Raw genomic sequence first — 27,162 nt, 5'->3', positions numbered from 1 at the left:
CCAACATAGAATGAAAAACTGCTGGGAGTAGGATGAGAAAATTGGAGGGAAAAGTCCGGTCATGCCACAAACACAGGCGGAGCTCATGAGTTCTGTGGATGGGACCAACTATGTCACCTCTGCATTCAAACTCCTCCTAATACTTATTAGTTCCTTTCCAATGTCTTTCTCTCCGTCCCTAGGCTGTTACTTCTACCACCTCATCACCACCTTCATAGGAAAGAAACCCTACTTTCACATCAAGGGAAACCACCAGGAAATTCAGGAACCGATTGGGGGAAAGTGTTGGGTCTCAGCTCTTGCAATTTCCTGTTCGTTTAGAATGAGAACTGGAAAATAGAGATAATCATTTGCAAAAGCGTGCCAGAAAAATAATCTGAATTATCATCATCATCATTATCAGTAAAATTATTTTACTGTAAAGAGAGAAGGAGTGATTCACAGTGCTGTGGCAATGTGGTATTCTGGCTGGTATCTAAACAAGCTTGCAACATAAATCTCTTGTTTCTTTTTAAAAGAGTACATTTGTCTTCAGGTTCTGTTTTGGGGTATGAGCAAGAAAGGTTCCTATTGGGAGGGAATGTTCATTGTTTATTGCTGTGTCCTGAATGGTACAAAAGGACAAATAAAGATGCCTGAATGCCATTGTTTCATATCCTATATACTCCAGATGAACCAAATCTGTGTGATAAAAACAACAAAAATATCTTGGCTTTTCATGTCAAAACAGCAGCAGAGATTTCTATTTCAAGCACAAATTGACAGATGCTCCAACATTGTTGTTATCACATGGTGTTTTTCTAATTCTAAACTAAACTATGACACTGAAAGGAATGAGAAAACTAATTTCTGGCCAAACTGGTTTTGCACAGGTCTATCTTACTGTCAGCCTCTAAGAAAGTTTTAAGTCAAAGACAACCAAAGCACTAATCGCATAGGTTCTGGAAAAGAATTGCACTGTTCTTAGTATTCAGCACTTCCCTAGGACCTAATACCTGTTTTTACCACAAAAATTTTCAGAAGTTGCCTTTTTTTTGTTTGCACACCGACATGGGCTTGGGAGATGTAGAGCTCCAACCCTCTGGGAAGCATCACTTCTGGGAAGATCTGCATTGGCGCCCTCTGGTGATTCTGGAAAACAACAAACCATGAAAGAAAAACTGTCATTGCACTTGTAATAAAAACTTGATGTTTCTTCTCACCCAAGTATTTCATAAAGTTGCAACTCCCCTTGCAACTGAGTGGTTAACCAAATAGCCATGTAACAATTTCAGGAAGGGAAAGATGGAGGCTCATGTCTCTCCCAGAAATGTAGGATCAGGAAAGAAAACTTCAGTTCTTATTTAAGCAATTTTAAGGTCAGATTAGGATCTTAAACGATCTATTCTGCTTTGGTGAATTACAAAGGCCAAAGGATGTAATATATTCCTATGTAACTGGTCCAATTATTGGTACCTAGCCAAAGCACAGTTTTCAGGAAGACTTTCCTGTGTTGGTCTGAAGCTGGCAGAATATGGAGAATCCCATATAGATGTATTATAGATGTATGGTACATTATTTTGAAGACCAATGTTTGGCTTACATGACACTTGAACTTGTTTTAAATCTCAACAAGATCAGTTTTTCCAAGGTTAAAGAACCCTTTTTGTAGTATATCCCCCCTGCAAAATGACTTACATGCTGTATTTAAAGATTACGCTTGGAGGAAATTAAATGAAGGTCAGTCAGTATTTCTGTCAGACATTTTTATCATTCCTTAAAAGATTTTTTGGTGATTCTTGTTCCCCTAAAAAGACTGACAACTTTTTAAAACATGGACACCAAAACTGTATGGACAGCCTCACCAGCACCATTGATCTCTCCTTACTTATTCTTTTCCTCCAGTATGGCCAAAGGGGCAAACAAAGAGCAGATTTCTATTCCAATCTTGGGCAATAACTTCAGCTTTAGGAAAAGGCTTTGCTCCAGCCATGTTCCTCATGCATCTGTTTCTCTCTCTTTGTTTATTCTCCCCATCCCCAGGAAGTTTTAAAATCGTTGATCAATTTTGACCAAGTGAGACAGAGGAATAGATGGTTGACAGGAATTAAGTACCTACAAGTTTCATGAAAATAGGCAGCAGAGTAGAGGGACGGAGGGAGGCCCTATTAATTCCCTCATTGAGGGAAAGACCTCAGCATGAGCTCAACCTTTGTTACAGCCTGGAAATCCACACGAGAGAGAAATCCTGGAAAGCAGCCATCATTAGTAGCACCGCTCATGGAACCACCTGTTTAATTAATTATTCTCTGCTGTAAAGAACCGTTTAAAAACAGCTCCATAGCTTGCAATATAAGCTTGCTTGCAGTGCCCCCAGTAGGAGTCCCAGAGACTGAGGTCAGGGGGAACAGGGCCCCATGTGCATTGTACCTCTCATAATATATACCCTAAAAGGCTGCTAGAGGCCTTTGGGCTCAGTCAGACCCACGTTTGGGTCTGCCATATTTTTCCTAGTGTTGCTCAGCACTTTACAGCCAGGAACACTCCTCTGCCCTCCCACCATCGAGCTCTGTCTCCTCTCCCTGCCTCCAGGGAGGGAGCCCAGAGCAACTGCATCCAAAGTCATGCTCAGGCCCTCACTCTGTAGCTACTCGGTTTGCACAGAGGAGGAAAGCCTAAGAAAAACCAGCTGGTAAACTCTAAATAAATCCATCTGAGCATGTCTGCACTGAAATAGCATCATGAACAGACCAGATTTATGGGACAGAGATAGTGTGCCCCTCGGGCTGGGCTAGTTAGTCACCCTATACCAAATGTGGAGGCATAAAATCATAGAATAGCCTGAATTGAAAGGGATCCACAGGGACCATTGAGTCCAACCCCTGGCCCTGCACAAGACAACTGCAAGTCGTGATTCCAAAGCAGGTAAGCATTCCACCTTTGCAGAGACACAGTAGCGAGGCTATTTGTTCCTTAGGTACAGGTTGAATCATGTACTTTTGTCTAATGCTGAGAATTAAAAAGATTGCCTTTATTCAAGCCAGCAATAATTCTAACAAAATATTTCAAAGGGGGTTGCAAAACTAAAATTTAATCCCTTCGAAGAAAAAAGAAGTAACTTGTGGTAGTACACTTTTTTTAGTCCAGTATTTCTAAGATCATACCTCACAAAGGCACTTGAGAGAAAAAACAAGCTTTATTACTGCTACAAAGAACAGGAGAATTAGTGTTGGGTTCTTTGTTCCCAGGCTGGGCACTGCCTGTAGCATTTCCTTCATGCACACAGTCGTGCCTGTATATCTGCTTTCTGAACCCCTGAGGGCTTCGCAGGGTGCACAGGGCATGATCCATGAAAACAGTCCTAAGTTTGCAGAGAGGGGGGCCCAGCAAGTGGGTGTGAAGAAGGGTAGTGAAGGGAAAGGCAAGGGAAATACAAGAGGATTCCAGACACACTCAGGGGAACACCCAGGCGTGGGGGACACTTGCATGGGGACCTTGTGGCTGTGCAGAGCTCACGGGCTGTGTCAGCTTTGGCAGCACGCCCCATTCCTGAGGAGGGGAAGGCGGCTTACTTTGCTTTTGTAAACTAAAACTCTCGTACTTGCAGTAAGCTTCTCATATTAAAAGAATATTAAAACTGAAAAGTGAAGTACTTAAAGGCCAGGAAATTACGGAAAATACTCCAGTATTACGTTCTGAAAGGCCACGTCATGATGCAAGAAGGAGGGTAGAAGTCAAACTGTACTGGAAACTTTAGCTTTGGCATTTCAAAACATTTCAAAACAAGATAAAAACTGAGGGAGCCATATCATGAAATCAGTCCCAACCTCTATTTCTACCCAGCTCTATAACTTCCATTTAGTTTTTTATTGCATTTGTTGTCTGTTCTTAAAACGATTCAGAAGATCTTGGAACATTTTATGAACATCAAAAGATTAACCCTTAACCTTCCCTGAATAACACATTTTTCCCATTTTACAGACAGGGAAACCAAAAGATTAAGTAACATTTCCAAAGCCAGTGAACACAGTGGTAGCAGACACAGAAAACCACTGCTCTTCAGCACCGTGCTTTAACTGGAGACAATGGTCTCCCATGGGATATCTGTGTCAGAGCTTTGAAGGACATCAAACTACACCAGGCTGTCAATAGAGATAATGGAATAATTGGCAACTGTGTCTAGGATGCTTTTCCTTTCAGGAAAGCTGGATTAGGATCTTCAGCCAATTAAGTAATGCTGTTGACTGGGCAATCATAGATTGCCCAGATAGAAAGGAAACTACAAGGGAAAGAATAACCAGGGGCTCCATTAAATTCTAAAAACAGTATACTACTTACAAGAATCTGAAGAAGCTTTGCTGGAGTAGAAACGAACTCATATTGGGACTTGACCACTAAAACATCAGGGCTGGGAACAAAAACCTTCAGGTTCCTAGCAATAATTCTGAATTAACACGCTTGCTTTTCAGAACCAACCATTACATATGAAACCAGGGAAGAGAATGATACAGTGTAAAAGACATAGATTGAATGTCAAAAGTATATGCATAGGTATATACCTCTCTTTCCAAAAATCAGCCCCTTTTAAAGTGCATCAGTATTTTGTAAATGCAAGGGGATTCCCTTCTCATCTGCATTTGACTGACTTTAAAATCTCGTGGTTTTAACCAAAACAAATCCATTTTATGTACCCTATTGCAAGAAATATATGATAATGAATTCAATCAAAAATGTTTTCTAAATGGGGCTTTCCAACGCTTTTACAGGCTTTCAATGTTTGCCATGAACCTATGGGCAGAGATAGATTTAACGCACCACCACTGGCAGATAAAAGCACAGAAGAGGTTCAGGAGTCTGTAAAGTTTGTACTCCCATGTTAAACAAGTAAAATTAAATTGAGGCACACAGCAACACTTTCATATGAAAGAGGAGACCTCTTTTCTAGGTTAAGGGGGTCCAAAGGGCACCTCATTTTACAGGCATCACCAACAGGCAGTCCTGTAACTCCCAGGTGTGGAATCCATGAGGCATTGTAAAGAACTCACTTTATTCACCCTTAAAAAGAAATACACCTTATAAATTTAAGATTCAGACTTTGATCTGAAACTAGTTTCTCCACTCTTCTCCCCCCTCCTTCTCTCTCTCACACGTACATATAAACATAGAAATCTTAGTATTTTGGATACCTCTTGCTAGGTTACACAAATGTTACCTAGTCTTTGCAAATAAGGGTGTGGATGCCATTGTAACAGCAAAGGACAGCCGGTCTGCCATTCCCAAAGCTCTGCCATGAAATAGGAAAGGCCTAGAGAGGAAAAATTCAGCTGGATATCACCAAACTCAGCCTCCCTGGGCAATAAATATATAAGCGCAATCTCTTTGATAAAGATTACACAGGTTAAAAGAAGATTCCCAGTAAAGTGGGATGAAACTGAAGAAGGTCCATGTGTACCCCTCCCATATGCCCCATAGACGGGCAGGACAATCTATTTCACAGCACCTTGATAAAACTTGCACATTACCATATTGCGTAGCTCAAACAATGACAACTGTCATGAAGAAACGCATTTCTCTCAAGACCCCATTCTTTTGGACAGCTTTAATTTTTAGCACCAGTTTTTCCTTTGCTAGTCCAGCTGCCAAGTCCAGTCATGCTTTCCTTTTACACTTTGTATTCACTTCTGCCAAAGTAGAAGTAGACCTGTACTTTTCTAAACCCTCCTAAAGACTTTCTGCTGACTTTTGAAAATGTCTGGCTCTATAATATCAGGCAGGCATTCTGATTCATGCTACCCCTGTCTCATGCTTCCCTGGTTAGGCACAAGTTCAAGAATAAGGATTTACAGAAAGTTTTTACCTCATTAGGTCTTACCTTTTCAGAGTGTATTAAAGTTCAATAGCATTGAAGCTTGATGCCTGGCTTTGCAACTAAGGTTTCTTTCAAGATGCACTGTCCACAGAGCTGTGGGTCATTAAACACTTTTCAGTTTCTTACCATCAAAAATGCATCAGCAGGAAAAGCTGCAGTGATCCTGCTTTATAAAAACAAAGAGGCAACCAAACTCACAACAGATACTGTCATCCTTGGCCCTGATATGAAGGTTTACTAGTGAGTTGGAGAGAGCTTGGGGGCTTAATTCTTCACTTGCATGAACTTTTGGGGTCAGCTGGAAAAAACTTGATCAAATCAAATCAATTCCAAGGCAGCGCCTGTCTTGTCAGGACAAAATGGGAAGCCTTTTGTTTCTGTGGGACTCAGGCCTTATCAGCTCATTCTGTCACTCATGCTTCCTTAGCCCACTTGCAAATCCTCCTGGATTTACTGCAGATGTATGAAGCTTGCTGGAAATAATAGTACAAGCAAAGAGGCTAGTCCAGCTATCGACTCCAAGCTCTGGGTAATACCAATGGGAAATTATTCACACAAAAGGTGCGCTGGGGTGACAAATGAAGAGTGTGCTTTGGCCCTTTGGAGATGCTGGGAGCTCGGACAAAGCTAGCACACTAATGCCAAACAGCTCGCTTTATCTGATTACACACTGAGCACTTGCCTCCCCTTCCCGGTACCAGCACCCTGCCCACCCCTCACACTCTCCTTTCATGCACACAGGTTGCCTTCTTCTATGCAGTCTAGCATGAAATGGAAATCTACAGCAAGAACCTGTCTAAAAAAGCATTATATTCTCCTTGCTTTTCTCAACAGACATCTTCAATGTTTAAATACAGCAGAACTCAATATTCGTCAACAACATGGGAGGAACGCAAGGAGAGATTTATGCCCTGTTTTCTCACATCTGCCACCCACACCACTGAGACAAGTAAATAATTCTTTTTCCCCCTTTTTAACATCTGAGTTTCTTCCACCCCATCAGTGCATGCCCCTCTCTTTCTTTTTTTCTTTTTTTTTTTCTCAAAGGTCATAAATATATTTCTAATGAGTGTCCTGCAGCGACTGCATGGAAAGACTAATTTAGTCCTTGGGTCAGTTAGGAAGCATTACAGTTCACCAACTACTGCACTACTACTGTTTTGCCCCCAGTAAAGGATGCACAATGAAACCAGCATGGGCTGAGCCTCCAAAGGCCTGACTGCTCTGGATCGTCTGTGTGAATCACACAACACTGCATTAGGCATGGCAGCAACATCCAGGTGTGCTGTGAAGGACTCTGGGAAACTTGCTGACCTTCATGAGGCTGAGATCCTTAGTCAAACTGTGGATAACTTCAGCACTTTCAGTATTTCAATGAAGCTTATAAAAAAAATGGTAAGCAACTTTTTACATGGGCAAATAGTGATAGGAAAAGGGGCAATTATTTTAAACTAAAGGAGAGGAGATTTAGGTTAGATGTTAGAATTAATTTCTTTGCTTGGAGGGTGGTGAGGCATTGGAACAGGCTGCCCAGAGATGCTGTGGATGTTGCCTCTCTGGAAGTGCTCAAGACCAGATCAAATGGGGCTCTGAGTAACCTCATCTAGTGGGCAGCATCCCTGTCCACGGCATGAGGGTTGGAACTAGATGATATTTAAGGTCCCTTCCAGCCCAAACAATTTCTATTCTATTCTATTCTATTCTATTCTATTCTATTCTATTCTATTCTATTCTATTCTATTCTATTCTATTCTATTCTTTCCTATTCCTATTCCTATTCCTATTCCTATTCCTATTCCTATTCCTATTCCTATTCCTATCCTATCTTTGGAAGTCTGTTCACCTGAAGCTCATGAAGTGCTATGAGGTAAATTCCCACAATGGAAGATTTCAACTATATCAGAAACAAAAGCTCCTAACAATGGCTTTACTCTGCTGATTGTAAGAAGAAGGGACACAAATGCCAATAACAGCAATAAAGCAAATCAGACATGCTCAATATATAACCCTTTGGTGTAGTTAGGAAAAACCACCAAACTGCTATATTGAGCTCACTGACGTAAATAAAATAAGAGGATTATTACAACACACCTTCCATTGCAATAGCAGCTCATAGAGGTATGAAAAAGAAAACACAAATTTAGACATCAGCCAACCTGGAAAATTATTTCTGAGAGTTTTAACAGAAACTGAAGCAGTTCTTTCTCCTCATTTCCCAAACACTGAGGAAGCGCCAGAGCTGGGAAGAAAGCTAATATTGTGCCACAGTTTAAAAAGGGTAAATGGCACGACCTAGGTAATTATAGACCTGTCAGCTTGACATCAAACCCAGGCAAAACAGTGCAGCAGCTGATAAGGGATTTGATTAATAAAGAATGGAAGGAGGGAAATATAATTAATGCCAGTCAACACAGGTTTATGAAAATAGATCTTGTCAAACTAACTTGATTTGTTTTCTGGATAAGATTACTGGTTTGGTTGATATAGGTAATAGACTTAGGACTTCTACTCTGTATTTCACTTGGTATCACATGAAACTTTTGTTAAGACACCGGAATAACATCAAATTATCATGCTACCTATTCAGTGAGTTAAAAACTGGCTGACAGGTTCAAAAATGTCATTACAAATGAACAACATTTATTGAACTGTATCTTGGTCCACTCCATTTTAACATCTTTGTCAATAACGTGGAAGAAAAACTTGTCACTAAAGACCACAGAGGGTCAGTTGATCAGGAGGATGATATATTATTAAGCAGCTTTGCTGCTGGTTCAGAGTAATCAGGATTGTTTAGCTAAAACATACGGCACAGACTCAAGTTCTATCCCTAAATGTCCTGTCAGTACCCAGACAGCCAGAAAGGCAGGACTACAAGGATGGTGTCTCTCCCTTACTGCATTATTCAGCACATCTACTCAGCAAGCATTTCTTCCATCTAAAGTTGCTCAAGTTGGCTAAAAAAACACCTACACCACGGCCAGGTCACATCCACTCACACTGCTCCACAGCTTGTGCAGTTTTCTGTGAACACAGTCCTGCTTTTGTTAGCCCCTTTACTGAGATTTTTAGGAGTCCATGGCCTGGGTTGCCTCCTGTTCCCAAAGGGAAGCCCATGACTCCCTCTCTGTATGTATGATATATCTACAAGATGACACTACAAATTTGTCAAGGTGTTCCAAAATCAGAACCTGCATGAGCACCTTGTTACCTGGCTGGTCGAACAGGGATGGAGGCCTGGAGCAGATTGCAGCACATTAAGGGTCTTTTACATAGATGATAGTTCAGGTGATGACATGCTCACAGAGACAGACCTCAGAAGTGAGCAGGGCCCGCATAACCTTAATGTGATATTGATGCCAATGTCACAGAAAAAGTGTCCAAGTCCCTCTCCACAGCCCATTTAAGAGGGGACCAGAGAAAATCCTTGCCATGCTCAGCAGAGCAATTCTCATAACCATATAACTGTTAAAGAGTCTCTCTTTATGACGCTGAGTGATTATTACATGAAATATGCTCTGAGAAGCAAAGGAGAATCAAGCCACCCTCCCAGCATGAAGTTAGGAAGCTGCCCCAAGGGTCTTCATTTAGTGAATTTTTTTCACTAGGGTAAGGATTAGGACAGGGTATTCACTGACTTTCACAATTCCCAGAAAGACAAAGCTGAAAAAGTGACATCTGAGAGCAAAACTTGGAATTTGCCCATCAGATTGAACTGCTTTCAGTTTTGTGCAAGGCAAAAAAAGGGCTCGTGACACCACAGAAGTAAAGATGCACTCCAACTGTTGTAAATTCTTTATGGCACCCCAGATGCCTCCTGATGGAAACAGATTTATAAGCAGTTGTTAAATTTCTGATTTGGACTTCATGCAGGAAAAAAAAAGAAAAGACAGCAACTTTTCTGGTTTATTTTAGGATTCTGTTAGGTACAGTTCTATTTTAGACTTAATGCAAAAATTCTTTCTATCAACACTTTTGGCACTGAACAAAACCTCAGCCTCTGTTATATTTTTATGGGGCCTGTTGTTCTATCAGAGGTATTTTAATGCATATTGTTGTTTCTGTTTTAGTGAGTGTTGCTCATTTTGTCAGAAGCAGATGGTGTTTACTGAATTTTGTTTGTTCCAAAAATAAGCAACATCCAACTGTTCACTGTGGAGGTGTGAAAGAGGAAAGGCCTGATGCATAAACACAGTTTCTCCTTCTTACTTCCCCTTGCTATTCTTCTGGTGAAAGAACTGCCAGTGTCTCCTTACAAGCCTCTGAAACTGAGGAGTTTGTGCTGTCACTCTACCAACGAGGGCACACTGCTCCAACCAGCGTTGCTGCCAGAGCAAAGCAGCAGCTAACAGCTCCTGAGCTGCCAGCTCAGAGAGCTTTGTAACAGCTTCTTTGCAGCCCACCAAAGGAGGAAGACACTTCTTACTAGCTAGTGTTAGCAGTCAGCCTAAATTAGGACACATCGGGTTCCCTCTCCGGTCAGCAGAGGGAAGGCAGCTTTTTTTTGGGTAGCACAAGTAAGGTGTCTCTGCTGGCTAAAGAGACAACCTGTAAAATCCCACTTCCAACTTAGAGTTTCACAGGCAAATGACTTCTCCATTCTGCTGACTTCTCTCCATGTGCTGCTGGGTAGGAAAAGCAGTGCAGAGGCTGCACAAGGTCCCAAGGGATGGATGCTTCTGTGCATCTTCAGATTGCTCAGAAGAACACAGAGCAACCATGGTTTTCCAGGACTGGGCTCTACCAGAAGGGGTAGAGAGGGTAGATATATTCTATATATCAGGGGTGAGAGGATAGATATATTCTGACTCTCATCTAGAAGCCCAGAACAGCACACAGGAATCACAAGGAGACAGTTTTGCAGTCAGCATTATAAAAATGAGCAGGGACAGAACTCTGCCAGGATCCCAGACACCAGCTCCATATCTGAGGTTTACTCTGCAGGGACAGGCACAGAGGTCCAGGAGTACCATCTTACCAGGCTTTGGAATTGCACTGTGCTATCCACACACACCTGAAAAAAACAGCATCAAGCTCCCCCTTGGTATTCACACCTTTGCTGTGGGCTCCACCTCATTAATCCTCCTCCTGACCTGAATGACTCAAGGCCAGTTGCTTTGCTTTGATTAGATTGTTAAAAAGTGCCAATTTTTCCAAACTATCTGGCAGCACACCTTAACATCCTTTTCTAGATAAGGCTTCTTAATGACTGCTGAGGGCAGCTGCTTGCCTGCAGACAAGGCTGAGAAAGGATCTTGGAACACCAGCTGCTAGGTGTTGTCAGACAGGAGGACCTGTGGCATCCCAGAATATCTTTTCTGAATAAAATATTAAAAAAGATAACCACTGCAGGATGCCCTCTTATGCTTTTAAAACACTCCAAGTTTGCTCAGTGTTTATCCAAAAAAGCTAATTATACTTGCTCCTTAAAGTAAATTGCTCGATAAATAAACACAGAAATACAAGCTTAGTGACTGCTACGCTTTCTTTAAAATGCTGTCTGAAGGTTCATTATGCTAAACACAAAAGAGAAGGGAATTTCTTGCAATGCACTTATTAAAGGCACATTTTCTACAGAAATGATTATAGCACGATGGTAGAATAGCATGCAATTTGCTTTGTTGGCATTTTCAGTGTGAACCTTGCCGACAGCAAGTGTGGATGGGAAAAGCGGCTGCAGAGCCACCACTTGTGTTGTTAAGAGCTGTCAGCAGCGATTCAGGAGGAGGATGCCCCAGCCCAGAAGAGGAGCACTGACACAACGAGCACGGCTGACAACGGGGCAAGAAACCCCACGGTTTGCCCCATTTGCCATTTGTATGGCACTGTTACTATCACTAACAGCAGAACATCCTGTGGTAAGTCTCCAGGGCTACAAATGGGATCCAAACCAGGCATGTCTATGTAGCTGTATTTTGTCAAGGCAGCCAGAAAGGTACAACATGGAGTTATGTGACACTAATGTCCTCATGCTCACTTAATGCCACAAAAATCAGTGTAAAGCACACCCAATACAGGGGAAAAACAAAGTGGCTCACATGACAATCACATTGCATGACATAATACTGACAAGTACAAAACTGACCCATTTAAAACAGTTCATGACTTTGCATCACAGCCGTGGTACTTCTGGCACAGCAGGAGGAGGCCTGAAGTCAGTGATACCTTGTCATCCACCCACCACCTGGGGAGAGACTGTCCAGAGAAGCAACAGGGAACACATCTCGGCGGGGTTTGAGTTGCAGGGTTTTTTTTCTTGTACAGACACAACCAATTAAAAGGAAGAGATAAATATAAAAATGATAAACCTGAGATTGACCCCTGACATGCCTATTGACTCTAAAGAGCAAACAGTTGGATATGAGTTTGTCCCCACCGAAGTTAAACATCCACAGGACACAGATGCAATTTTCCCTGCAAGGCACCAAAACAGCTCCAGAGCCGCCAAAGCCTTGGCATACACAGCAAGGAAATGGGGCTGCTGAGGTCAGGAACTGCTCTGGGCAGGCTGTCTTTTCATGCCTGGCCATGGCCAGGCTGCAGGTCACTGGGTAGATTGAAATACTCACAAAAGAAATTTGTCTTTCACCTTTCTAGTCTCTTGAGAGACTTTTATTTGCCACCACTTTCAGTCTGATGGATGTTTTAACTTTGTCAAACTGTTCCTAGTAATTGTATATTAGTTTGCACTGCCTTTGAAACTCAGTTGTTATCCTGAAAGGGCAGGAAGTGGGGATTAAGTCCACTAGATGTTGTTTGAACAACTTTCTTTTCACTCAGCATTGTGACTCTGCAGCTTGCCAGCACATTTCAGCCTCTTTCCAGGAACTGGCACTGCAGGATGAAGCATGGCTGTCTGAAGACCTGGCATCTGTACTGACTTTCATAGGTACCACACTGGAGAAATTGGAGAAGAAAGCTCAGTGGCAGAGGAGAAGGAAACATCCCTGGCACCACCTTATGCAAGTGGAACACAGAGGACCTGGGTTTCAAAGGAGCCCTCTGCTGCTTGTGGGATTCAGCAGCAAAGTACAGTATTCAGCTGGAAAATGTGACAACCTAATCATCCTGAAGGGTACTATTATTGTCTGCTTAACATGCTTTACAGTCCCAATGAACAGGAAAGGCTGGCTGACAAGTGTAGGATGATGTATCTAATGGCTCCATACTACCGTGATGGATCCATAAAAGGAATCTAATTTCACAGTTTGGGGAAAATACAGACCATACAGTCGGCTCTTTAAGGCCACAGACTTCAGCAATCTGGACAAATAATTCCAGTGTAGGATATTCTGGTCATCCAACATTTTGCTTTACTTGTTGCTACCTAATTTAAAGCTGGGACTTAATTCCAGAATCTGTGAAGACTTACACATTACAGAATGTAAATCATGTTTGCCAATCACAGGGTGAAATCAACAAAAATTTTTTCAGTTCTAATCAGATGAAACAGTGCATTTGAAAGCTCTGTGGGTCAGGATTATACAGCAAAGCAGCTTAAATTGCACATGCAAAAAAAATTATAACTCTCATGCATGTGACTGGTGCAGAATCTGAATTTCTTCTGGGCAATTGCACATGACAATCTAATTATTTTATAGACACAAATAGATTCAATTGTGTAAAAGGAAGGCCTGCTCAGGTTTTGAGTGTATTATTTAGTTTTTTAAATAGACCCCTTGTCTCTTCTGCTATCATGAAAGGTATCACTTTACAGAGGACATAACCTTCAGAAGTGTATTTGGGATGATTAAGGGTTATTTGGTAATCACAATCACATCTGAAGTATGGCAACAGAATAGAAAATGGTGCAGGCAGGAATTTGATTCTAATGGTGCAGCTCTTCTCCTCTGATCTGGGGAATCAAATACAAGCTTAAAATTAAAGCTCACCATCTTGGAGGCTGGAGATGGTCATATCTTCAGTACCTTGGCAAGAGCTATCTGAGCCTTCTTGAGTTATCAATTAATATGAGTCACAGAAAATAGAATATGCTGAGTTGGAAGGGACCCATCAGGATCATTGAGTCCAACTCCTGGCCCTACACTGGACAATGAAAGACTTGTGCTTCTTCTTCCTCTCACTGCTCTGCACCTTGGGGGTTTCTGTAATCCAGGCTGGCAAGTCTATCAAAGTCTATGTAAATCTCATTAAGACCTTCTGCAGACTTCAGAAGTCCTACCTGCAACAAAAAACTATCTTTCTCTTCATGTGAATCTTAAGTGGCTCTTTCACCACTAGTAACAAAAGGTAAATCATACATAAAGATACAGATTTGTTTCAAATCAGGGGAAAAAAAAGTCATTAGAGACTAGTGGTGCATATCTTTTGATCCTTCCCTGGTCAGCAGTTAATAAAATCAAGATGTTAGTAGTTCAACGTGCTGAGTGCTCATGCGTCTCTTGTCAAGTAAAGAAGTTGCCTACCTCATATTCCCAGCATTGTGAGTGCTATCATTTCAGCTGTCTGCTCAGAAATTTTGTACAATTATCTTGGTGTGTGTTATTAGAATAATAAATGTGTATGTCCTGTTCATAAAAGTCTAGAAGATTCATCTTAGAACCTAAACTGGCTACTAGAAAAAAACCCCATTAGACAAATCTGTCTAGAGTTCAGCCCTATCTCATTAAAAGTTGTGTTTATCCAATTAGTTTCATTTAGCACTTTAAACTGTCCATTAGGAAACCTTCAGCTGGGTGACCATTGTTTGCCCCCTGGGCACTGTAGTGCAAAGAATCAGCCCAATGTAGCTGTTCTTTTTGGAAAACCAAAGTTTTTTCCATGAGGAATTAAAAAATTGAGCCAATCAATGAAAGCTGTTGGTTGGCTTGCTAGAAGCTCAAAGCAAATACATGCTTTGAGAAAAAAAAACCCCTTCAATACAAGGGCCAAGATGATATTTTTATTTCTAACTACAGCCAAGTGCAGTGGTTGTAAGAGTGAGAATCATGGCCTTTGCTGAATGATTTTAAGAAGTTAAGCTCAGAATGCCACTGGACATCTAATCCTTCTAATCCAAAATTTATGCAATTATTTATTTCAGTGGGTGATTCCCGAGAATAAAGTGAGCAGGATTTGGCTCTGGTTATGGATAAGTGAAGAGGATACCAAAGCATAAAATGGCAGCTTAGAATGACAGAGGAGCTCCTAACCCTGGGGAGCCCATTTACGCGAGCCAGCACGGTTCAGACAAAGCACTGAGAGGGGACACGGTCCCTTACTGAAAAGAAAGAAAGAAAATTGCCCCTAAAAGAAAAATCCATAATCAGGATGACCATCAATAGAGGAGATTCCCTGTTGGTGAGGTACCTTCTTTCCACTGAGAAAATTCCCCACATTTGTTGATTCTGATCCAGCTGGCCTGACTTGGACTTTTAACCACCAGATGCATTGCAAACAACTATGGATATTCTAAAGAAAACCAAATAAAGGCTTTTTTTAGACTAATAAGTAGCATTCTTGCAGATGGATGCAGAAGACAATCAGTCACAAAATGGATAAAATTGCTGCCCCCCTTCCAAAATATTTAAGGCGCCTGCATCAAGCTGCCTTTGGTTTGTATACATATCAGATTATAGAAGATCTGTCTCTTTATAATTTTTCTTAAAAAGGATGGCAGCCTTAGTTCAATTGAGTTAGTGAGACAATCCTTTAAGCTGTGTCAAAATGCCAGTTATCCTAAGATGCCACCCAGATTTGAATAATTTAGAAAGAGACAAAACCACAGAAAGGAGGAATCATCCTTTGACTACTTCTGCTTTTGACACGGCTGCCTCCCTCTCCTTTTTACCAAAGCATCTTCGTCTCTCTATCAGTCATGACAAGTGCCAATCAAACCTTCTGTTTCTAAGGTTCTGGGGGAAAGTGAAACATGAAACATTTTCTAACAATCAGTGACCAAAAGTCCACTATCAGTGTGTGGTCTGGGGGAAGCCAGCCTTTTCCTTTTTCACTTCTAATCTCTGACCCACTATTTACCTCTTCTTTTTTTATATACTTTAATCTCTTTGTTGCTCCAAAGGATCCTAAACAAATTGTAGGTCAGTGTGGATTAAGCTGCTTTGTTACCAATGATTAGTACATTTACTTTTGCTTTAACATCTTCAGCAACAGCTGAATGTCAAAAAGATCCAGCAAAAGTTTGTTTAATCACAACAAAAACTATACCCACATAGTCTTACAATTGCATTGTCAGTCTCAGCATAAAAAACTGGGATACAATAGGAGACAGTGACCATGGACCTGCATTGTTAACATGTGTTTTCAGAGGTACTATTCCAGTAATTCAGTATTACTACAACCAGATTCACAGTAACCATTATCAGATAAGGATAAAAATTAAGCTTCAGATATTTGCCTAAGAGTCTGAATTCCTCTCCCATTTGCACAGTAGTTGCACTGGATTCAGAAACAGTTTATGCAGCTTGACAATTGTGGAATTGTATTCAGTAGAAAAGTTGAAGTTGCTCAACAATCATGCCAATACATGCATCAGAATTCAAGAGGGGAATTATCAAAAACTGGGCTAGTTTCAAAAGGATGTACAAGGATCATAGCTCTTAAAGCAAGTAGATGTCATCTAGACATCACTAGGCATCTCTAGACTCAGGTAAGCTTTCTTAAACCAGCATGGCATCTGCCCAGCCTATGTGCAGTGGAGTGAATATTGCCATAATTTACCATGTAATAGGCCATAAAAATCAAAAATGGAGAGAAGAGGCAAGAAATTTTATTTGAAGTCCCTTGATGCTGAAATTGCACCTACTTACATCACTTTATATATATACTCTCTAGCAAGGCCAGGGTCAGGAAGTTTTTGTATGATGCTCAGAGCAAGTAAGACCATCTTTATACCCTGTTTCCCCATCTTTGCACATTAAATTCAAGGTTTTTGCCATCAAAGTGGCATTACCAGTCTTGATAGTGTTTTGCTTTTACCTGACATTGTTTCCTATCCTCCAAGCACCACCAGAAATACCAGAGCTGGCCCCTCTTTTTTCATGTCTCTGACAACTACTGCCATTGTCTTCTCACATTTATTTGATGTAGGAAGTGACAGTCCCAATCTGAATTATCAAATCACTACCTTCCTCTGCATCAAAGTGCTCCTGCCTTCTGTCACCACGTAAAAACCCTTCTCATTCAATTTTCTATGGGGAATTACCCAGAAAAATACTGCTAGTACAAGAAGTTGTTGGCAGTATCTGATATAACTGAGAGCTTGGTAAGGTTTCCAGTTGCTTTTAATTTCAGAACTTTAGTTGTTTCAGAGTTTTCGCCAACGGTGGTAATGTGGTGATGTGAAGGCTTGTATGTCAACAGCTATTTCTATGTTTCTTTTTACTGACAGAAAAATAAAACTCATGCCCAGGGAACTTTTAGAACTGTTTGAGTGATTTGGAAATTGTAAAAATACACACAAATACATGTACAGTGCCTTATAAGAGAGACCCAAATTTGCCCATTATAGCATTTTTGAAGTATAATATCTGTGTAAATATATCACTACACTTGAGGCCAGAGAAAGAATGAACACAAATGTATTTAATATTGGAGAGAAGAAAAGCCCAATCATTGGATTATAAACCATCCAAAAGCTTTAAGACCCCCAAATCGAGCAATCAAACCTTCAAAAGCAAGTGCTATCTAAGACCAGCCTTTATTCAACAACCCATGAGATGTGTAATAAAGACAAACCGAGAGATCAGGTGAATAAAACCCAACAGCAAGCATGAGCAGAGATCAGATAAGAAAAGGGACTAGAACCCAGGGATAAACCAGCAGTTTATCAAGGGAATCAGAACTGTTTGTTATTAGATATACAGGCTGGTGCACTTTAACAAGAGCGTAAACACAATATATAAAAGTTAAGAAGGCCTTATGGAAACAATCCTCGGCTTACCTGTACCATCCTGAGTCTTAGGCAATTGTGCAGTAAAGTGACTGTCTCAGTTCCCCAGTGTGGATTGAGTCTCGTGAAAACCTGTCAAAAAGTATTACAATAAATGAGACTGAGCAAGGACCAAGAGATTTTTATAATTTTCTAAATATTAACAAGTTTATCAGCAAAAGTACCCAAGCCCTTATTTTAGCATAATGGTTTTTAGTTTTCATATTATTCCAATCAAAGGTATCTGAAGAAATATTTGACAAGAAAAGCATCAGAAGATATAAAGATCAGTGGAATAACTGGGTTTTTCTTTAATACCATTTTTAACATTTAAAAGGTCTTTCAAGAAGCCTATTTTTAATTTTTATGTATATATATATATATACATATATATATATATATATATATATATGCACCTGAGAAAGGAAAATGAAGCCATATCAAAAAAAGAAAATCTGGATGCTTCGTCAGTTTTGGCATGTTAGCAAGAGTTTCTCTAATGAAGTGATGGACACTGCAATTTTAGCTCAGACAGTTTAAGGCCCCAATAGGTTTGCCACCCTCTGCCCAGCGAGTCATGGGGAGGTAGACCCAAGAGCAAGGACTAAGTGCAGGTTGCCCAAGTGGCTCCAGGGCCACTTCTCTCCCCAGCCACTGCAAGGGCTCTGCAAGCCATTTGAAGGCAGTTTGCCAGTTGTTGCAATAAGGACCACTTCCTTAGCCCAGTGGAAAGCTGATTTCAGAAGCTATTCCTGCCAGTTGCCATCACCTGCCATAAATTTGTATGTGACTCACTGTTGCTTTATTCCCACACATGGGGGCCAATCTGCCTCTCCCTCCTGCAAAGCCCTCAAATCTGAGCTATGGGACACAACAGTCTGGCTGTGAGAGGGTAGCTGGATAGACAAACCACAAGTTACATCATAAATTTGGGTTCAGACCTGAAACAAGCGTACAAGGGTGTCTCTCACACTGAAACACCAGCTTGCAGGCTGCATCATTTCAGTCTCCTCACTTCCACTACTTCTATTCCCCCACTGTGGTCAGCTTTGGCAGCATATTTTGCCCTGCTGCTGCCAGAGGCAATGAAAATAATACACTTAGGGGTCTTGGTTGCTACACAAAATCCTTTAAACTTTAAAAAAATTTCGGACTGAGAGAAAGGGTTTTTACCTCCCCACAGTACAAGCCATTGAGGAAAGATACCTATGATTATTTGATGACTCTTTAAAGTCGAAAGAAATATTAAATAATGCATTAATAAAGAGCAGCAAGTACCATCATCTGCAAAATAAGCTGTATCTTCAAGTCACTTTTTACAGGCAAAAATGCAGGGAACTGAAAATGCTGTACTTTGGATGTGAGGACTCACAAGGGATCTCAGGGGAAAAAATTATAATCTGTATCTTTTTCTGCTGCTGGTGCATTTAAAAAGAGCTCATGTTCAGGTTGCCCTTGACTGTTTGGTCTTCAGGCAGGCAAAGCTTCCCAAGGAATCAGGAAGAAGGTGTAAAGACATTATCTGTAAAGACTGAGATAACCCAAGTGGCCTATTTGCTGGAAGTGCATGTACACCACCTTGCTCCACGGCAAATCAAAAGAAAAAGGGCTAATTTAATAATCTTACATGAGGCTTTAAGCCTGTTTTGAAGATAAGACCTTTGAAATGTCTGAAGAGCATCATCTCTATATGAGCTCTCTGAGCATGTCCTATGCAAGAAATAGGGAGGATTTTAAAAGTTCTTAATGCAAGTATCTACATAAGTAACACTGGTTGAGCTGCAAAACATTTACAGATCAGACTTTCCTGAGTCACTGTCTATGGTAATTAACTTTTTGAGACTATTTTTTGCCAACTACAGCTCATAAATTATTGTGGTTAGATTGGCCTAATTATAGAATGTGTGCAGACCTTTCATAAATAAAATACCACTGATGTCTTCACTCTAATTGTTGTGTAACTCTAGCCTCACATGTCCAGGAGTAGCTGTGCTAAAACACTGTAAATCAGTTTAGCAGTTCCATTCACACATTGACAGACTCTGTGACAAACAGGGTCACATTTCCTACCTAGACAGCCCCTGCTAAGCCGTCAGTTTTAAAAAGAGTAATTTGAACAGGGTCACGTACAGAAATATATGATACCATACAGAGGAAACTGTCGTGCTGTTATTTCTGCCCCCACCCCTAGAAAAATAAATTATTCTGCTACATAGCTAAATGTTCTTTTTTGTGGTCTAATTCACTGTAAAACTTCAGGAAAACATTAAGCAATTAGCAACAATAATTTGAGGATTTTTTAGCAGAGGACTTAAAAATGTAGTTCAGTGTAATGACATGAAAAAAAGTTTAGTGCTGGGCAACTCTGCGAGAGAGGGTGAAGACTGAAGACTGCTTCTGACAATAGCACTGATACTTGGTTACTAAATGTTATTTTCAGTGACATTCCAGAGATGTGAGCTGCAGACACAGGGTTGCCACTTTCCTCTGCTTCCTTTCCTGTATTACCTGTCAAAGCAGCACAGGTCTAGCACACTCTAGAGCCTGGGGCTGGCTGTGGACTGAAGCAAAGCTGGATGGTACTGGGCGATGTCAGCACTGCTGCAGGCAAGTGGACAACAACACAGCTCTGTGTGTTTAGGTGTAGCAGGAAAAACCAGGGATGGGAAATGCACATACAAGATATTCACTTGACTAAGGTATAATGTTCCAGAGCAGCTGAAGAGATGCAAAATTACTTGACTGGTAGGGCTCTACACAATTTTCAGTGTCTTTCACTACATCTGAGGGGTAGGAACTGCTTCACCACTTTGAAAGAAAACCTAAGGCTCCACACGAGTGGAAAGGTTTGATGGGGGCTGAGGAGAAGGTGATCCTCACAGAGATCTGAGCACCTAACAAATCCTGCACAGAGCCATCCTGCCACAGAACTGTCCCTGCTTCCCTTATTCCTTCACCATGTAAATTAAGCAGCAACATACCATGATTCCTGGTCCCAAATCTGCTCTGTTTGTGGGTACTCCTGTATCATTACCAAGAGACCAAACCATCAAATAGTGCTTGTTTTGCAAAATACATCCTTAATAGTGAATAGTGAATTCAGGACATGTAATTATTTGTCCATCATGTCACAGCTGCTTACTTTCTTACGCCTGATTCTTTGAAAGCTAAACATCTAATTTTACACATTCAATCTCCCCAAAGAGGTAAAATTCCATATTTCCATTAACTATTTAACATTAAAATTAACTCTGAATTTATAATAATTCAATATTATGTGGAATATTACAGTACTTGCTGAAGGGAATATGTCCAGTGTTAAAATACTCAGAACAGCTCACAGACAGACTCTTACTGGACCACATGAAAATTATTTTTTTTGTTTTGTAGAGAAAAAAACCCAGTCCAGAGAACCACCTGTTTCTGTGTTTTCCCATACAATTGCAAAATTCATGTCTTCTTCAGTTTGCAGTTAACACGTATGTAATTAACTGTATACTTGCTTCTGCTTCCTACTTACCCAGTAACTGGGAGAGTCAGCAGCAACCTTTAACCAAAGCAGATTCTGATATTTTTATTCCCAACCACTCATTTCAACACATTTCGGGAGTAGAGAAAGCAATTTTGAGGGTACTTGGTGATTTTATTCCAGAAGACTGCAAATAAAAACATAATGAGAAGTAATTTTCCTTTAGAAGCACACAAAATCTTGCAATTATCTCCTAGTACTGAGGAATATTCATGGCTTTGTCAGAAAGTCCCACCCTAATGTAGAAAGCAAGATCTTTTACACTGATTTCAGTATTATAAATCAGACACACCGTGCCCATTGTCACACCTCTTAGTGGTTATATAAGGCTGTGCTATGGAGACACTGCACTACACACAAGGACACTCAAACTGAAGATTTAGCAGCACAAAGTGCTGAGTGCCTGGCTGTGGACTGGCATGTGAGTGCCTACACTGGGTTGATCCATGAGGCAGCAACCTGTGCATGTGGAAACACTCAGCAGAGGAGGGCCAGGCTGCAAGGGCACTTCGAGACTCTGCTCCAGGAGTGCTCGACCCAGGGCATGGCCATCAAGCAGACCAGCCATGTTCAAAGGCAGAAGTGAAGGAGGAGGGCTTCCAAACTGCAGCTGACTTATGCCCACACAGTGCCAGTGAGTGCCAGAAGAGACTGTATTAGCACTCCCGGGGGATCGGCCTTGTACTCACAGCCATGTATGAGCGGGAGAGCAAAGACACCCAGCTGCAATGTTTCCTCTTCACTTCTGCCCACCAATCAATCCTAAGCAAAATGATGGTTTATATGGGTTCTGCTGCAATGTCTGTGCCAGTTACCTCCCTCACAGGTGTGTTAGGTATCAGACTGCTTCAGTGAGAAGTACTAACCCTAATACAGCATTGATATAAACCCTCTGGGAGCTCTGATTTTGGAAACCAAGCTGCCTGTAACTTCATTTTGTTACCATGGGTAGGAAACCACTTTTACTGAGTCTTGTTTTATAGCCATGATACACACAATTTGCAGAGGCATCTTTTTTTTTTTTCTCCTCTCTCTTTATAGCTTATAAAACACTCCAGTAATGGAGAAGTATAAAATGTATTCTTAAATACTTCCTAAAACTAGCCCTTATTTCCAGAGAACCAGAGCCCCAGTACACAGTCACACTGCCCCAGGCGTAGTCATTCACTTCAGCATCAAATATACACCAAAGTACTGTTATCAGCAGTTATTTGCTTTGTGCAATATGTGAGGTCTCTGGGCATGGACAAGACCCCACCACAGTGGGACACGTACACCTACAGAGAACAGAACCTGGAGCTTGTTCTGCTTATGTTAGACTCTCTTCATGCCCAGGCAGGATGTGTAGCCCACAACACTGAGAATTCAGAGAATCTCTTTTTCTACCTTTGTTTAATTTATTTGGGTTTGGTGCTGATTGCTTTTCTTGATTTTGACGTGGAAATTTTTAAAACAACTGGTTTGAAAGATAGCAGAAGTGTTGTTAATTTAAATGTATCTTTAAAATAGCTTGCAATTAATAAACTAACTAGAATAAAGCCTTTCATCAGCTTTCATCAGAATTGTTTAGCATTAAAGGGAATATGACTTAGCTGGAGAGGTGTATTTTGACCACCGGAGGGCTCCTGCTTTTTTTTTCTATTCCTAAATAAAAACATGTAATAGTTGCTGGCCTCATTTAAAATTATTGAAAGAGTAATCTGCAGTTAGCAATATATTTGATCAGCTTCACCTGCATTTCTACTTGGACAACTGTGGGCAGAATAGCAAAGTACATAACTTATAAATTATTCAAATAAAATCACAAATGCTTTCACCAAATATTTTCAGATTTCAAAATTGTTCATATGTTGATATTACAGTTGAATATCTGGTTTGTGATTTGCACGGTTACTTCAGATATTAGTGCACCAAAGCCAATATAAACTTTAATTATGTTCATTTGTATGACTCATTTAATCTATTTATCATTTGCCAAAAAGCACAAATGGCCAGATAAAAGACCACTGAAGACAAAGGAAAAACTGTTGATTTGCATTGCTTCTGGATGAGACTGAACCTGCATATTGCACATTCCTCCTGCAATTCCATCAGTGAGAAACAAAAAAAACATCACTACACTGTCTTTAACTGAAAAAAACAGCCAGAATTTAGAACTTTTATATCTCAACACACAGTGGAATCACTCTTTTAAGGGACTGCTTCAGCTTCAAAAACTGATTTTCAAGCCTGCTAAGGATAGGAAGGCAGCACCCTCTCAGATATTTCTGGAAAAAGAGCAAGTAGTTATTTTCAGAGTTCTGATGAAACATGTTGCTCTCATGTCACTGACCCTCACCTGATATGGACATGACAGTCCAAGTCACAAACCCTCCTGTTTAACGATAACAGGTCACTTGACATGTTCCATGGAGCTCTGCTAATTTAGATGTTCTGGTCCTATGTATGGTTTAACCCAGTTTCTTCTTGTTCCAGACACCCAGAGCCTTCCAGGCTGATACTTCCTGTTGACACTACCTGAAATGTCTCACAGGGTTTTCTCTTGGGCTACATTTGGACCTTTGTGTGGAAGACAACATAGCCCCAAATCCAAGTATTTTCCTTTTCCAGTGTGTAAAGGTTGTCAGTCCTTTGACATCTGGCCAGACACACACATTCCTCCTGCCCCAGGGTTGGTGCTGCTCATACTACAGGGAGAGAAGCTTTGTTGGGATCTCAGGAGGGGCCACACTATTTTTCCTCTTTCCCTTGCAAGTGTAAAGTCCTTTATAAGAACATCTTGGCTTTGCCCAATACTTAGAATCATAGAACATCCTGAATTGTCGGGGCCCACAAGGCTCATTGAGTCCAACTCCTGGCCTTGCACAGGACACACCAAGAGTCACACCATGTGCCTGATAGCATTGTCCAAAACATTTTTTGGGTTCTCTCAGGCTTGGTGCTGTGACCACTGACCTGGGGAGCCTGTTCCAGTGCCCAGACACCTCCTAGGTGAAAACCCTTTTCCTAATATCTAGCCTAAATCTTCCCTGATATAACTCCATGCCATAGTTGCAAGCTCCACTCATGAAACCTTTGGCAGGCATTTTCCAATTGAATGCTGTACAGTTGGCATCGTTCATATGACAGTGCCAAGTTAAACATGTAAGTTTGACAAAAATCTCCTCCTACAAATTAACAAACCACTTTATGTACTCCTGATGAAAGATGAATGTTCCATACACGCTAAAATGAGAGACTGCTGGGAACCTGAGGAACTAAACCCCTTAAGTTCCCTGATTTCTGATAAAACACTGGTTCAGTAAATATTTATCAAAATTATGGGTCCAGCTCATAAAGTACTGGAAGCAATATCTTTTGCAGGAGAAGATCAGTAGGATAGGGACAAATTCTCATACGTATTTTTAAAAAATTATTATGGATCTTTAACATTTTTAAATGTTATGAAGAAACACATCACAAGGCCTTTATCCTCCTTAGGCTTTAATTCAGTGGGCTGGAACACTTTCTAAAAACAATGCAAAATATAGCAACGAATTCTCTGCCTTCTCTCACTTTCACTCAAAATTGGTAATATTTATCTAAACTTTCACTTTGATCTGCAATTACTTAAGGAAGGACACTTACCTTAAGTGCATTTACCACTGTGAGTTCTGAACATCTGTGGTTCTGGCCACATGACAGCTGCTGCTTTGAAGCTCTGGCCATTGCCCACCAATCCAGTGAAAGATGCAAATCTGCAGGGTAAAACAGATTGGCAGTAGTCAAGCCCTTAGAAAGCTTTGAGGACCTTGCAGCTCTCTTTGATTTGAACTAAGGAAGTTCTTCTCACCATCTGTGATAGTCTGGACCAGCTCTAAGCACAGAGGGAAAGACTGGATGCTCTTACAACGGGAAGCTTTTACAGTGGGAATGGGCAGCCATAACTTCCTAGTGGTAGTTTGACTCCTGTCATACATGAAATCCCTATTTGTGCTTGGTCTTTGCATATTAAGTGCTTTAATTAATTTGAGCTTAATATTTTTAAATTGAATGTTAAAATCAACCCATCAGTCCAGGTACACTAATCAAGTTTTTATGGTCTTCCTGTGTTTACTGTATACTTTTACAAGTGTTTTAAGATGTGTTGGATGTATTTTTTTGTTTTACTTGTATCTTGGTTTCAAGGCAGATTTTAAAAACCCCAGTTGCAACAAACAGCCCAGCCCCCATAAGCACCTGACCCTTATCTCAACTAATATCACCCCTCTGACCAGGAGGAGCCATTGGTGGATGGAGATGGTCTGTCAAAGGGAGAGCACCAATCACCTTGAACCAAAGGGGTGGGCTGTGGGCGGACTGTGGGCGGAGCAAAAGCTATAAAAGGGAGCAAAAGACAGACACGCCCTCTCAGTCTCCCTTCCTCTCCAGCTTGCTAAGGCAGTGCTGGAGAAACCTACCCCTTTCTAGGGGCTTTTAGAAATAGATTTCTTTTTGACCAGCCTAGACTGCAAGTTTGTTTTTTTCTTTTTTCTCTACCTGAGGTTCAGAGCTGCCTTAAGCCAAAAGCTCCTGAATCCCTGCGCTCCTGGGGCATACCTCTTGAGCCATTAGGATCCCAAATTTTTATATTTTGTTAGTTTTTTGCAATTTTTCAATTTTTCTGTTTTAATAAATTGTTTTAATTTCTACAAAGAGTTGTCTCATTCCTCACACTCCCAGGTACTCATTCTTTGGGTTTGCCTATTCTCTGAAAAATGATGTTCAGGTTGCTTCCTTTCCTCTGGCCATGCTGTCTCACCTTACTTCCCATGGATTCTTGAAGCACAGATTGGGCTAGCACTGACTTAAACCAGGGTGAGTTTTCCTTGCAGAAACTCAATTGTAAAATACTGTACTTTAAAAACTCCATCCCAAAAGAAAGACCCTGCCTGATTCATCTTATGGGGTCTTTTCTTTCTCCTCAGATAAAGAAAAACTTCCCACCCTAAAATTGCCCAAATAATTGAAAGTTACTTTTTCCAATTTTGGATAAATTTGGGGTTTGATAACACCAACAAAATAATTTTTCAGGTGCTGATTGCTAGGTTCTATTTCAGTCTTTCAGACTCAGTGCATTGCACAGATTGCATCTGTTTATAGATCATGCAGGCCCACAGGTCGTGTGCAACTTCACTGAAAAACAGGACTGCTCCAAGGGGTCCAAGACTGTTTGCAGCATCATCACACCAGAGGCTCTCACCTTGATGACAATTATATATAAGAGCCAAACACAACACAATTATCTGCAGTGGCAGCAGGCAGAGAAAAATGTTGCTAGCAGTCAAAAAGTTCACACAACTACAGCTCAGGTGTCAGGATAATTGTTGGAAGACCTGAGCCTATAGCCCCTCCATGGGCTGTTCTGATCCCATCTCATCCCGTCTTTTTGGTGTTAGCCGTCCTGTTGCATGTAACACACTCTCTTATTTCATTCCTCTTTTTAATTATGGCAGTAAAGGTTTACTCCTGAATTAAATGTAGTTAAGAAAGCTTCCCATCGTTGTGAAAAAGGACCCCTCCATGTTTTTTATCTTTAATACAGTTAATTTGCAGGGTCCTTTAAGAGCAGCTGCCAGTTTCATGTGTCAAACGACTGCCACACAAAAGAGAATGTGGCAGTGAGCTGTGGGTTTTGCTGACACAGCACACAGTTTCAATTGAAAACAAGAAATAGAAGGAGCCATTTGAGAAACCTGACACTAGCTGTTACCTTTAGAAATCAAAACTTAACAAAATAAAGGCGAGCATGCACATCACCTTTTTTTTTTTAATGAAATATTGTTAGATGCTGTTGGAGATACAGGTAATCAGCAAGTCCTTCTGAGGAAACATCTGTTACAAAGGAGAAGAGAGGGAGATGAGGAAGGTGCCATT

The 27,162-nt window shown here is 40.9% G+C and overlaps 1 long non-coding RNA gene across 1 annotated transcript in view; it reads right to left on the bottom strand.

Annotated features, from left to right (window-relative positions):
- Window positions 1-693: 693 nt before the first annotated feature.
- Window positions 694-27,162, bottom strand: part of LOC138104153 (uncharacterized) — a 28,017-nt gene continuing 1,548 nt past the window's right edge. The window contains exons 2-5 of the long non-coding RNA XR_011147957.1: window positions 24,895-25,004; window positions 21,259-21,394; window positions 17,751-17,831; window positions 694-1,131 (exon numbers count right to left, since the gene is read on the bottom strand). This is a non-coding gene — a long non-coding RNA (uncharacterized lncRNA). The remainder of the gene's footprint in view (window positions 1,132-17,750; window positions 17,832-21,258; window positions 21,395-24,894; window positions 25,005-27,162) is intronic.

Source organism: Aphelocoma coerulescens, chromosome 1A (assembly GCF_041296385.1).
Source record: "Aphelocoma coerulescens isolate FSJ_1873_10779 chromosome 1A, UR_Acoe_1.0, whole genome shotgun sequence".
Taxonomy (NCBI): domain Eukaryota; kingdom Metazoa; phylum Chordata; class Aves; order Passeriformes; family Corvidae; genus Aphelocoma; species Aphelocoma coerulescens.
The sequence above is the reverse complement of the archived record's forward strand: the minus strand, read 5'-3'. Positions and strand labels throughout refer to the sequence as shown.